Source organism: Garra rufa, chromosome 8, assembly GCF_049309525.1.
Source record: "Garra rufa chromosome 8, GarRuf1.0, whole genome shotgun sequence".
NCBI lineage: Eukaryota > Metazoa > Chordata > Actinopteri > Cypriniformes > Cyprinidae > Garra > Garra rufa.
The window spans coordinates 27092775-27107663 of NC_133368.1; positions in this window are offsets into that span (position 1 = coordinate 27092775).

Consider the following 14889-nt stretch of genomic DNA (forward strand, 5'->3'; position numbering starts at 1 on the left):
GTGAACAAAACTGAATGTAACAGAACGGAACAGGATGGATGGATGGATTGGAATAGAATGGAATTGGATGAATGGATGGATTGGAATAGAATGGAATGGGAAGGATGGATGGATAGATAGATTGGAATAGAGTGGAATGGGATGGATGGATGGATGGATGGATTGGAATGGGATGGGTTGGAATATAATGGATTGGGATTGATGGATGAATGGAATGAATGAAATTGGATGGATGGATGGATGGATTGGAATAGAATGGAATGGGATGGATGGAATGAATGAAATTGGATGAATGGTCGGATGGATGGATCAGAACAAAACTGAATGGAACAGAATGGAGCGGGATGGATGGATGGATTGGAATAGAATGGGATGGATGGATGAATGGAATGAATGAAATCGGATGGATTGGAATAGAATGGGATGGATGGATGGATGGATGGATGGATGAATGGAATGAATGAAATTGGATGGATTGGAATAGATTGGAATAGAATGGAACGGGATGAATGGGATGGACGGAATTAATGGATAATATACAACATGATGATAATAATAAGATATGTTTCATAAACCAATAAATATTATTATTATTATTAAATAATATTCCACAATATTATTAGTTTTACTGTATTTAGGATCAAAAAAATCAGGATCATCATTATAAGTACTGTATTTTTGTATTGGAGCCCATCTTCTCTATATGATGATTGCGTAAGCTCACAAATGGGCGAGGCTTTTCAATGTATTGCCAATAATAGAAACAGTGATATAAAGGTAAATGACTGACAGCACTTGTAATTAAACAAAAAACACTGTGGTGCACAGAATGCTTAGAGACTGTCAGGCAGTTAATAGAAGTCTGTCCTGACTTATAAATCATTTCATTTGGTGTTCATAATCTTGTTTCCTGTGTACTGTCATTTACAAATATTGGAAAATGAATTAATAATTTCACTGTTCAGTAGGATTTTGAAAAGCATTTAGAAGCGACAACACAACAAACAGATCCTAGTACATTACTACAATAAACGATTAGTAAGATCTGTGCTTTTTTAAAAAGAACCAGTTCTCCTTAACACACACACACACACACACACTCCTCATTGCTGATCAGAAGGTCGACCCTCGCTGTAAAGTGTGGTGTCACCCCAGCGTGAGGTGCTTTACGGCAGGATGCTATGTGCACTTAATCTACTTCATGCCCAAACAACTCCTCAAGGTCTCCATAACTCCTCCTGAAGGAGCTGCATTTAATACATGGAGAGCATTCACAGCCATGTGTGAATGTGACTATGTGTACGTGTGCGGAGGGCCTACCGCCTCCAGTCCTGTCATTTTTCATGCAATGTTTCTGCATTACCACACCACCGGATACACTCTACCCCCTTCCACCCGTCCTGCATGGCTAGGGATGTTGCGGACAGGACGTGCCCCGCGTATGTGAGTATATATTACCGTAGTAGCGCATATGCACCAGTATAAGACCAGTAAATTATGTAGAGAGGGAGAGTTGAAGCATCTGTTCTGGTAATTTAATGACGGCAATAAGAACGATCCTTGTACCCTCACGTACCTGGGCTATTGTCCATAAGCCTCCTGGTGCATTCTGGGAAATGATACATGTATAAATTTCTACTAGTGGAGAAGGAGAGAGATATAATAACAAATAAGCCGCCTCCTGTGGAGAAGTAAAAATTGGTAAGGTAGAATTGCATGAACGCAATGAAGAGCGAGTTTGTGCTGGTGCATATCTGCTCTATTTCACTATGCTGTAGATGCTTTCGCTATGCCATATTACCCTGTTTATTTTTCTTATTTAACATTTAAACAACTTTTTACTAGTACGGTTTGCTTGGGAATCCAATGGGAATAGTCACAGGTAGAGGATGAACTGAAGTTTAGTGCTGAAATCTAGTAGGTTGAGGTGATGCCCACTCTTATATCCTCTCATACATCGCTAATCATCTAAGGTCTGATTAAAGTTTGGATTTGATTTGAAACTGATCCTATACTAGCAGCTAAAGCAGCAACACAAGAGCCCAATAATAACAAGAAATTGAGTGATTTAAACAGACCTGATGAGCAGACAGATGGCAGCAGGTAATATAGCCAGTGTCTTGGGTTTTTAGTCTGGTCCATAAAGCCATTTTGAAGCTAATGTCTGGTAGCAAGCCACATACACTCCAATATGATGGAATATATACTGCGATTACTGGAGGAATGATGACCATATGTGACATGTATTACTGCATACTGCATACATGTCTTATTTGGCCATCATTCCTCCTGCAATCTCAGTTGAAGAGTAAAAGAATCGACACTTTCAGCTTTCCCAAATCAATACTTTAGGCTCGGTGATATGAAGTAATTTATAAAAACAGATAGTTCCAGGGCTGAATGTTGATTGGTCAATAAAGCATCCAAGCCGTGTTAAAATACATGATAGAGTAACACATATGGCACAAAACACTCGCTCACCAGAAGGCATAGAGATCTACTATTAATCTGAGATAGACACACAACAGAGGACTTTCATTTGTCCAACTCAACCACAACAACAAGACCATTAATAACAGGTTCCTAGGTGTCTATTTAGGGTTGTGAGATGAATACGCTTTGGATCCATTTTGAAGAGAATCAATCAATGACAATCAATGACAACAATCATAGTGTTCTTCCACCAGCATTCACTTGGCAGCAGGATGGTACTTAAAGGATTAGTTCACTTCCAGAATAAAAATTTCCTGATAATTTACTCACCCCCATGTTATCCAAGATGTTTGTGTCTTTCTTCCTTCAGTCAAAACAAATTAAGGTTTTTGGGAAAACATTCCAGAATTGTTCTCATATAGTGGACTTCAATGGAATCCAGTGGGTTGAAGGTCCAAATTGCAGTTTCAATGCCGCTTCAAAGGGCTCTACACAATTCCAGCCAAGGAATAAGGGTCTTGTCTAGCGAAAAAATGTGCCATTTTCTAAAAAAGATATCGCATAAATTAGTTCTTTGTCATTATACTTTGGTTCAAAAAGGTAGGGTAGAGCGAAAACAGTACATCTTATTATCTCCTCCAACTTTAAAATGTTGCCACCCCCTGGCAGAGAAGGATAAGGATAATACATGTGTGTTAAAGGAGTAGTCACTTTCAGAACAAAAATTTACAGATAATGTACTCACCCCCTTGTCATCTAAGAAGTCTTTCTTTCTTCAGTCGTAAGGAAATTATGATTTTTGAGGAAAACATTTCAGGATTTCTTTCCATATAATGGGCTTCTATGGTGCCCCCGAGTTTGGACTTCCAAAATGATTACAAATTAATAAAAAAATTACAATTTATATACTTTTTTTTAACCTCAAATGCTCATCTTGTCTAACTCTGTGTGTATTCTGTGTAGAGATTAAAAAGTATATAAATTGTAAATGTTTTTAGAAAATAACGATCGTTTCGCTCGATAAGACCTTTCTTTCTCGACTGGGATTATATAGAGCCCTCTGAAGCTGCATTTAAACTGCGTTTTCGAAGAAAGAAAGACATGAACATCTTGGTGAGTACAATATCGGTAAATTTTTGTTCTGAAAGTGAACTACTCCTTTAAGATACTTTCATTTTGATCGCTACTGTAGACAATAAGTGTTTATACCCAAATTGTAAGCTTTTATCCCAGTACTTATGTTATTTAAATGTGTTAAAACAAACAAACAAAAAAACGAATGATCATTATGTGGTTGAAAAGACGTTTATGTTGCTCTTTCTGGACCAGCAGCAGCAAGAATGCAGATTTGAATGTCTTTAATACCTGTTTTACATTGTAGGCTTCAGTGGAGCATGAGCAGCACAATGTGAAACAGTTGTAATAGACACCGCTAAGTTGTTTCCATTCAGAAATAAGATCGAGTGGGTATTCCAATAGAAATCATCTTTTCATGATTAATCGTGCAGCTCTAAACACTGCAAAACATCGGATCTCACTAGATCTCATGCCACAAGATCTCGTCACATCCCTAGTGGATAGCTATTGCAAGATGAGCATTTGTGGTTAAAAAGTATATCAATTTTTTATATTTTTATAAAATAAACAATAAGGCTCTTTTTCTTTGACTAGGCCTTTAAAGCTGCATTGAAACTGCAATTTGGACCCATTGATCCTCATTGAAGTCCAGTACATGGAGAAAAGTTCTGGAATGTTTTTCTTAAAAACCTTCATTTCTTTTCGACTGCAGAAAGGCAGACATGACCATATTAAATGACATGGGGGTGAGTAAATTAACAGGATTTTATTTTTTATTTTTATTTTTTTTTATTCTGGAAGTGAACTATCATTTTAATGAATTCTAATGAAAATTATTGTTGCCAATTATAAACTTAAGACAATTAAGACTTTTTTCACTGTGAGTCTGTGACATTTCCACCCCAGTTCTCATTATTATTGTTCCAGTTTTTGTGCTTTTAGCTTTGTTTGTAATTCTCATTATTCTCATGAGATTCACCCACTGGGTATACCTGCAAAATTGAATTGATTTAAGCAAAGAATATTAAGCGCTTTTACAGGTTGTAAACATAGCAAAGCTGCCGTTAATTATTAAAGAACACTTTAAAGTGGTTGTTCTGCTATATAATTTCAATGTAATTTTGTAGGCTGACTTTCATTTTCCCCTGAGTGATTTTCAAGTGGTGTATCTTAAACATAATTGAAGGGTTCTGGATGTTTTTTCGCTACTGTTTGCGGGTGGGCGGAGGACAGAATCCAGGCTTTTACTGCAAAGTTCAGCTCTCCAGGGAAAACCAATCAGAGAACCACCACTCCTCAGATGTGCAGATCCATTTAAACGCCTTAGATAGAAAATAGCAGATGTAGAGAGTAATTACACTTTCATCGGTATTACATATTACAGTTTATATATATTTTGTACATTTATGTTATAGGATTGCTGTGATTAAATCCACCAATGCAACTGATATATAAACATGCAAATAACTAAATCAATAATTGAAATAAAGAAAATAGACATAAAAAAAGCTGAAAAAAAATTATATATATATATATATATAATGTTTAAAAAAAATCAAAGTAACATAAATCAAATAATAATTGAAAATAAAACCTGGACATAATTGACTTTTCAGCCTCGTCAGCCCACAATAATGAACCCACAAAGGTCTTGAGTCTTAAACACTGCCTTAACCCCTCAACACTGTGTCTGTCAACAGCTGCCTGAATGTTAATTATACATTGTGACTCTTGTGGGGTGGGTGGGGGGTCACACCTGTCTATGTGTGCTTTAGCATTGCTAATGCAGCGATAATTAGGAAAGTAATCTGCATGAAATCAGTCACTGAATTAACAATGCTTTTGTCCTCTTCCGACTGCAGTTAAGAATGCTGTTAAGTGAGCGTTTGGCATTGATGTGTCGAGGGAGGTCGACATGTCATGAGCTTTGTCATGCCGCTCGTGTGATGTGTGCTTTGCCATCCCTCTTTCTTCTGTCTTTTGGCCATCTGTCTTTTATTCATTCCCTTTACTCATCTATCTATTACATCATTCTTCCTGTCATTGTTAGATTGTATGACGGTTGGGTCGTAAGTCATAAATGAATAAGTATAGACACATGTTCACCCGTGCACGCACACAGTTTTAAAGGAGCAGATCACCAAAAATGTATCTCACCCTTGTGTCATTTCAAATTATACAGACACTATACAGACTCATATAGCGCCAGGATTGATATCACCAAATCCAACAACACTGCAACTATGCACTATGCATTTGTATCTGCAACTTACATGATGAGCAGCAAATGAGTGAGTCACTGACTTGTTTATTTACCCAATTTGTTTACTAATGTTAATTCATCCAGGAATGAACAAGTGATGGTCTTTATGAATGATTTAAATCATTAACTCAAATTGTATAATCAAAAACACTGATTTATTTATGATGTAAACAATTGACCATATTTGTGAATGAGTCACTAATTCATTGACTCAAACTATTTGTTCAAAACATGTGTCTATCTTTATAAATGGGTGAATCATTGACTCAAACGATTCATTCAAAAGCATGTGGCCATCTTTATAAATAAGTGAATCACTGACTGAAATGATTCATTCAAAAACATTAATTCATTTGGGAACCAAACAAGTGATGGTCTTTATGAATAACTTATTAAATCATTAACTGAAGTTTTAGAATCAAAAACACTGATTCATTCATAAAGTAAACAACTGACCTTCTTTGTGAATGAGATACTCAAAGATTGATTCAAACTATTTGTTAAAAAACGTGTCCGTCTTTATAAATGAATGAATCATTGACTGAAATGAATTATTCAAAAACATATGACCATCTTTATAAATTAATAAATCACTGACTGAAATGATTAATTCAAAAATATTAATTCATTTGGGAACCAAACAAGTGGTGGTCTTTATGAATGACTTGTTAAATCATTAACTCAAATTTTAGAATCAAAAACACTGATTTATTCATTGATTTATTCATCAACGTGACGCTGAACGAAACAAACTGTGATTGGTTGTTTGACATGTCGGTCAAACGGCCTTACGGACGCGCCTTGGCCAATGAAAGCTGCCATGAATTCCAGACCTTCAGCTGTCAGTCTGAAGGTCTGGCTACGCGAGACTACTGAATCATTGACTCAAACTATTTGTTCAAAAACATGTGACCATTTTTATAAATGAGTGAACACTGACCCAAATGAATTATTCAAAAACATTAATTATTTTGAGAACCAAACAATTGATGGACTTTATAAAAGGGCCATCAAATCATTCACAAACTATTCATTCAAGGGGTAAAAAAAATATTTAATTCAGAAACAAAACAAACAGCTGAATTCAGAACCACATTAAGGCGTACTTCTCTAACTTTACTCTATTATTTTATGGCAGAAATAGTAGGAGCAGTATGATAGTCCAAATTCAGCAACTATGAGTAAGTCACTGAATCATTCTATTAAACTATTTGTTCATTCAAGAAGGAAACAAGTGGCTGTCTTTATGAATGACTCATGGAATTATTTATTCAAACATTCCATTCAAAAACACATTCATTCAGGAAAAAATAAAAATAAAAAACAAGGGGATGTCTATTGCTATTGTCTATCATTGCCTCAAACAATTTGTTACAGAATGCTGGTTCTGGAACATAAGCAACTCTATAAGTGAGTCACTAAAAAACTAAAATATGAAAGCTGATTTATTGTATGGTTTCTGAAGACTTTACCAAAAGAACATGACCAAAATAACAATTGTTATATAGTGTTAATACAGTAGTGCATTTTGGTCCTTAATGAAACTTGATAGCCCCTGGTCATTGTAAGCTTTACTCCAAACTGCTTCATAACTTTTACAACAAAGAAAAAAAAAAGTCATACATTCAGAATAACATGACAGAATTTCCTTTGCAAGTAAATTGTTCCTTTAATTTTCTGTTGCCCATTGTGGGATCCTCTCAGTGGGAGAAGTAGCAAAGAAAAATCTATTGAAGGAGGCTTGTATTAGTGTCTTTCTGCATCTCTCTGGAATGGTTGTGAATCCCTGAGATGAATTGTTGCCACTCTGTCAAAACAAATTTAATAACAAATTCTCCCTCTCTTTCTTTCAACATCTCATTCCATCTTTCCTTCTCAATAATAATTGGGGTGAGGATTGGGGGTGAGCTTTTGAGAGACAAGAGTATTTGTAATCAGCATTGTCTCTTCTGATTTGAATTCAGGTTGTTGGAAACAGCTGCAGCGGGATGGGTGGAGATGTTACTCCCTTCTTCTTTCTCCCTCTCTCTCTCTCATTCTAGTTTTTCTCCTCAGAGGAGCACTGATATTTCCGCCTGGCTGCGTGCAGGAGACGCGCCTTACATCCGAGGAATCAGGCATGAAACGCTCGCTGCTTTCACCAAACCCTGTGCGGCGGAGCAAAGGATTGTGGGATGCATTGCACGACAGGAAGACAGGAATAAAGACAGAAGGTAGTGATTATGAGCTAGACGAACGAGAGAGAGAGAGGGTGAGGGAGAGAATGTGAAAATCACGGCAGACAGTGTCTTCATTTAGCCTTTTGTCTAAATGCCAGTTATTCCCATTGCAGAACCTTGGATCGGCCTACTGAGAATCATTCAGTCTATTCCTGTCTAATTCTAATTCATCTCTCTCTTCCTCAAAGAGACATGTGTAGACTGCATTACCGTAAGCATGTGCGTCTTTAAATGTCACTGCCCATCGACGGTGGCTCTGGAGCTCTGTCCACTCAAACAGAATTCATTTTCTTCACTCACATCTACTCCACACTTTGAGAGGATTTTTTTCGTCACTCTCTCTCTGAAACACGCACTATCCTGACACATTCCATGAATACAGTACACTTTGACGTCCCAAGAATTTATTTTAACGCATTAGAGGAACAAAGCTCTATTTTTGTGAGACCTATTAGTTATGTATGGAAGGCTGTATCACATATACTCCTGCAGACTATATACACTGTAAAACGTTTTCACCAGATTCAACTTAAAAACCTAAGTTCAGAAGCTGCCTTAAGTTTTTAAGTTAAATCAGCTTAAAACTACAAGTCATTTTAACTTATTACAATTAAAATGAGTTGATTTAACTTGTGAGTTTAAATGACTTGAGTTGATTTAACTTAACATAAAGGCCTAATAACGAGAAATCAAGTCACAATTGTAAAGATATAGTCATAATTACTTAATTATCTTAAAAAAAGAAAAGAAAACAGAAACAAATGTCCATATACAGTATTTTTGACTAAATAAATCTAGCATGAAAAGAACCTGGTTTTGTATCATTTGTATAAATGTATTTATTAAAATTACAAGAAAAGCAAGTACAAGAAAGTCCAAATTGTGAGTTTTTATCTTGCAAATCTGACTTTATTTGTCGCAAAGAGTTTGTATTATGCAATTCTGAGAAAATTGTCATAATTGCAAAATGTAAACCTGTAATTGCGAGAGAAGACTTCAGAATTGTGAGATAAAATCTTGCAGTTACAAGAAAGTCAGATTTGTGAATTTTTATCTTGCAAATCTGACTTTATTTGCCGCCATTGTGAGTTTGTATTTTATGCAATTCTGAGAAAAAAGTCAGAATCACTAGTTTGTATTACACAATTGTGAGAAAAAAATCTGAATTGCAAAATGTAAACTCGTAATTGTGAGAGAAGTCTTCAGAATTGTTAGATAAAACCTCGCAATTACAAGAAAGTCAGATTTGTGAGTTTTTATCTTGCAAATCTGTCTTTATTTGTCGCAAGTTTGTATTACACAATCTGAGAAAAAAAAGCAGAATTGCTAGAGTGTATTACACAATTGTGAGAAAATGAGTCAGAATTGCCAAATTTAAACATAATTGCGAGAGAATTTGTCAGAATTGTGAGATAAAAACTCGCAATTACAAGAAAGAAAGTCAATTGTAAGTTTATCTTGCAAATCTGATTTTATTCGAATTGCGAAATTTAAACTCATAATTGTTAGAATTCGTCATAACTGTAAGATAAACTCGCAATTACAAGAAAGAAAGTCAGAATTGTGAGTTTTATCTGGCTTTATTTATTGCAATTGCGAGTTTACACAATCTGAGAACAAAGGCAGAATTGCTAGTTTGTATTATACAATTGTGAAAAAAAGGTACAAATTTCAGAATTGTGAGATAAAAACTTGCAATCACAATTTTATATTATTTTAATTCAGTGGTGGAAACAGACTTCCATACAAACCATAAACAGCTTGTAGAAAATTTAGTTATGTTGATCACCGTGAAGGATAAGCACCTTCTTTCACTTTCCATTTGCTGTAAAAGCGAAAAATACTTAAACATACACATTTTTTAAACAGTTTCAGGCACCATTTTGTACTCTGCCCCTGAAAAGTGCCTCATACACTTTCTTTGTTATCCTGAGTGTGTGTTTATATGTTTACATATTGCGCCCACGTCTCAGGTTGTGCTGTCACCTTGAACAAATCATAGTGGTGTAATAACCCGGGCCGCAGATCTACAACAGCTCTGTGTGTGAGAGAGAGAGTCGGTATAATACCTGGTTCTGTGTCAGGTTAGGAAATGAATCAGTGTAAGCCTGGGCTAAGCACCTCTCTCTCCCGTTTTCCTGCTCCGTTATCATATTACACCGCTGATAGATGTTCCCTCCAACCCTGAAGCTAAAAGATTAATTTGTTTAAGCAGAGCCCACTGCATTGACCTTGGAAGAAACTCTCTCTCTATCCCCTGATGTGTGCTTTAGGTTTGACCAAAGAGAATAGTAGACATATTTTATAGCATCTTGAATGCGAAAACCTGAAAAAACAACAAATTTGCCCCCATGGTGGAACATTACCATAATCTGAGAAAGCGTTTCCATTTGCAGACAATTACTGTTCACAGCCTTAGAAAGCTTCAGTGAGCCTGACAAACGCTCAACAAGGAGAAGCTCTACTGGGAAGAATTAGTTTGCATGCTGACGAAGTGCATGAACAATTACTGAAAAACATGGTAAATGAAATTGTCCTAAAATAATTTGCCTTCTTGCTACTGGTTGATAACCCTCAGAGACCCTAAGCACTGAAATTGAGTTGTATCCCCCCTTTCTTAAACATGTTTTTAGGAAGCCACTAGTTATAAAAATCATGAAAAAATCATGATGTTTATGCATATTTTCTTTTAGCCTGGAAAAAAAAAAAGAGTGCTGGAAAATTGCAACACTGGCTTTTAGGGTTGCAAAATTTCAACACTTTTATAATTAAGTATACAAGCACATGCTTTGACTTTCTTGTGAAGTCATCCCTGAAAGCTAGAAGGCTCAAATTTGGATACATTAAGCTCGAAACAGACCACTGCATATATAAAGTGTAGTTGCATTGACCTCTGTAAAAGCGTTTCCAGTAACCAAGAGCACTGAAACTTCAGTATGTTCTTTTCAAAGCAGCCCTCTGACTTTGCCTTGGTCTTTTGGCATATAAGAGGTCTTTTTACCATTAAAACATCCTGCAAGTTTCCTCCTCATTAAACAAAGTGTTTATTTAATAAAGCTCCAAAAAACAGCTTGTTTAGATTTCAGGTTGCAGGGTGATGTCACCTGGGCACAAACATTTGCATAAACACTGCCTCCAGTGCAATGCATTGACGAATAGTCATCTTCTCACCACAGGCTCCGTCCACTGGGGTTCAGAAGCGTAAAAAGGCTGACACGCTGAATGTAAGTGTTGCGTCGTGTAATAAGCAAATAGAATTACAATCACTGCTGCTATCTTGTTTACACTGGATACAGTATACAGACGCACGTTCGCTTTATGACGCTTGCTTTGGTTTGGTTTAAACAGCTTGTTCGCGTTTTGTACAGACATCAGAAGGATCCCAGCGTAAGTGCATAGTTAATTTTTAATGACATCCTACCATAGGATTGGTCGAATTTCAGAGCATGTTGGTTTGTAATCTAGGCAGAGTGTCAGGGAGAGTTTACAAAGAAACATTTGTTGAAAGATAAATCAGTAATAGATCTGACTGCAGCTGCATCACAAACTGTAAGTAAATTATTTCATGATGTTTTGTCTGGAAATGACCATTTTTGTGTGTGTGTCAAAACACTCATATGCAATAGCAATAGCATTGATTGTTTCCTATGCAATGACATTAGCCAATCATAACCAACATAGGCTCATTGGAAATACGTGCATCTATATACATTTCTGCAAACCTGGAAACAACTTACTTATATGTACAAATCACTGCAGTTTCCAGTTAAAATGAACACTAGAGGCAGTAAAACTTTAAAAACGCAGCATTACGTGCCTGTACCAACATAATAAAATCGTGTCAAGGTCACGTATTGAACATGTTTTAGCGCCTCTTTCTGGACATTTCACTTTAAAACTGCTGCTGCTTCGAGTAGAGTTAACCTGTGGCAAATTCAGTTGAATAGGCATTGCAAAGCACTGTAGTTGTAACTTATATTTAGCAGGTATAATTTGCTGGAAACTATTGCAATTTTGCTACTGTGAGAATTACACAGACACTGCTATCTCTTGACATCTTCAAGAGAGTGATGTCCTTCATGTTATATTTTCTGATTAAATTTTTAAGTGTCCTGTCAAAATCAGTTCTTAGTGTCTAAACCCTTAGACCTGCAGAGTTCGGGTTTCTGTCATCTGTTGACAGTCATCGTCTCATTCTCTCTTTCCATCTGCCAGTCGGGGTTTTAAGCTCCATTCAGTTTTACTTCATTCATCACTTACAACTTGCTGCCAGTGAAGGATGTCAGACTCAACTGGTATGACTGCAAAACTGTCATTAGTTTATCTAAACTTACTGTAGTTCTTACAAATGCTATTGAAACAAAAGCTTAGCTTCTAGTTTTGAAGATTTCAGTGTTTCCTGATTCAAGCAGACAGCACACCAACAGATATAAACAAAGCTGTTTACTGTACGTGAGTCTTATCAAACCCCAAGACTACATATGGCTCTCTCCAGCACACTGTTCTCTCAGATTGTCCTCCTGTTAGCAAATAAAAACAGCACTCTCACAAATTAAGATGAATAGAGCGATTAACAGTACGACAGAGCGAAAACATTTTCATTCTCTCTTACCTCAGGGACAAATATGAATGGATGTTTTGATTTTAACTGGCTTGTGTAACAGCCATTGATTTGAACCGTTTCATTAAGCGATCTGCCATCATTTAGCAGGTATATTGGACAGCGCTGCCTGCTACACTGTGCGGTTTTGATATTGAGCATTTTACACATCGATTGAGCCCCTTACGGTGCAACGTACTGAAAATCTTTACAGACAAAGGAAAAGGTCAAGTGCTGACTTTGGTACATCAACTAGGTGGCGGCAAGGAAGGGGGCATATGACTATAACCTGAAACTGAAGTGCTTCTAGTTAGAAACATGCACACACACAAACATCATGACAATTCAAATCCCCCCAAATGAAAAGATTTTAAATTCAAATGTAACAATTTTTAAACTCATAGGTATACACACAACCACCATTCAAAGGTATTATATTGGTTGAGCTAGATAAAAACTTCACCATTAGATATTACAATGTAACTAAACATTATTTATTTATTTATTTTTTTATTTTTTTTTTGGGGGGGGGGGGGTTGCCTTGGGCACAAAGTGAGCCAGAACTACCCCCAGTGCCCCCTCAAAAATATTAGTTGCATGATGGCCTGCACACACATACAGACTCAAATTAATTCCCTTGTCACATCTGCGGTTGATTTACGTGTCTAGTGTTATGCAGATCAGCAGGCGTTGAGATGAGGTGCGGCTGTCAGAATTGATTCCACCTTTCCATCCAAAGGGTCGTTAGAGATAAAGTAACCACTCTGCGTGCTGTCACTGATGAATTACGGTTTGCATAACCAATCATTTCGGGCCTGACAGACAGGCAAATGACGATGTACGGAGAGGGGAGCTGGATGTGACCTCAGCACCCAACATACCGAACACAAGAACAAGAGCTGAGGGCTAATGCTTCAGCGGGCTTCAGGAGCAGAGACTATTTGTTTTAATAAGAATTTAATTTATTTTTATTTATTGTGTTTTTCATCGCTTGTTGCCTATGCGAGAGAGTTGAGAAAATGAGAACTGTCAGTTGTGTGTAAGTGGGATTCAGATTTGATTTGTCTGGACTGGGCTTATTCTTTCCTAATTGGGTTTTCCAATCAGTGCTCTGATGATTGTGTATGTTTCAAATTTCATAAAACAGACAGGATTAATCAATAGAGGATAAGCATGATAGGTGACCGATTATTATAATCCTCAGGTGAATAAACACAAGAATGACAAGTCTTTAAAAATGAAAGTATACTTCCTAAATTTTAAGTTCAGGGATTGCAAACATTGCATATATATATATATATATATATATATATATATATATATATATATATATATATATATATATATTATGCATTGCCATATATTACTGACCAAAGAGTTTTTACTAAAGAAAAGAAAAGAAAAGAAAAGAAAAGAAAAGGTCGACCAATATGTTTTTCAGGGCCAATGCTGATATTGATTATTACAGATCAAGTAGACCGATAACTGATTTTTTAACCGTTATATATGTTTGGTGTAAACATGAAAATTAATGTCAAAATTAAGAATAACAAGGGCTCTCACCAAAACTTCGCTTTTTTTTTGGCAAATAGTTTTTTTTTTTTTAATGACCAATACCGATAACCATAAAAATGCTTAATATCTGTGCTCATATAATATTAAGCAAATCAGTTTGGAAAATGACGATGCCAATAACCATAAAAATGCTTAACGTCGGCACAAATAATCAGCTAATATGAAGAGAATCGGTTTTGAAAATGACAGAAACCGATAACCATAAAAATGCTTAATATCGGTGCAGATAAATGGCTAATATTAAACATTTTTAAAAACATTTAAAGAAAGTTTTTGTCAGAGCCCTTTTTATTCTTAATTTTGATATTAACTTTCATTTTTACACCAGACATATATATAGATATTGGTTTAAAATATCGGTTATCTGTCTACTTGATCTGTAATAATCCGTATCAGCATCAGCCCTGAAAAATACCGACCCTTAACGTCAACAAAGCAAAATGAATAATGAAATGGGAAAATTTTGTTAGCTGAGCAAACTAATTCTTTCTAATTTAAACTTTATGAGATAAACATGAAGAATAACATGGTTCATTTTGATGGTGAGTCACAGACAATCGCTAAATATTACATGACGGTTTATTTTAGCTGTTTGTGAGACAGCTGTTTTTCTTCTTTTTGTCCAGGAAGTTGCAAGGACAGCAGCTGTTTGTACAATCAGATGAATATGGAAGAATGAATCAGGGTTATATACTCAGCTCGTTTTCCCTTCTACAATATAG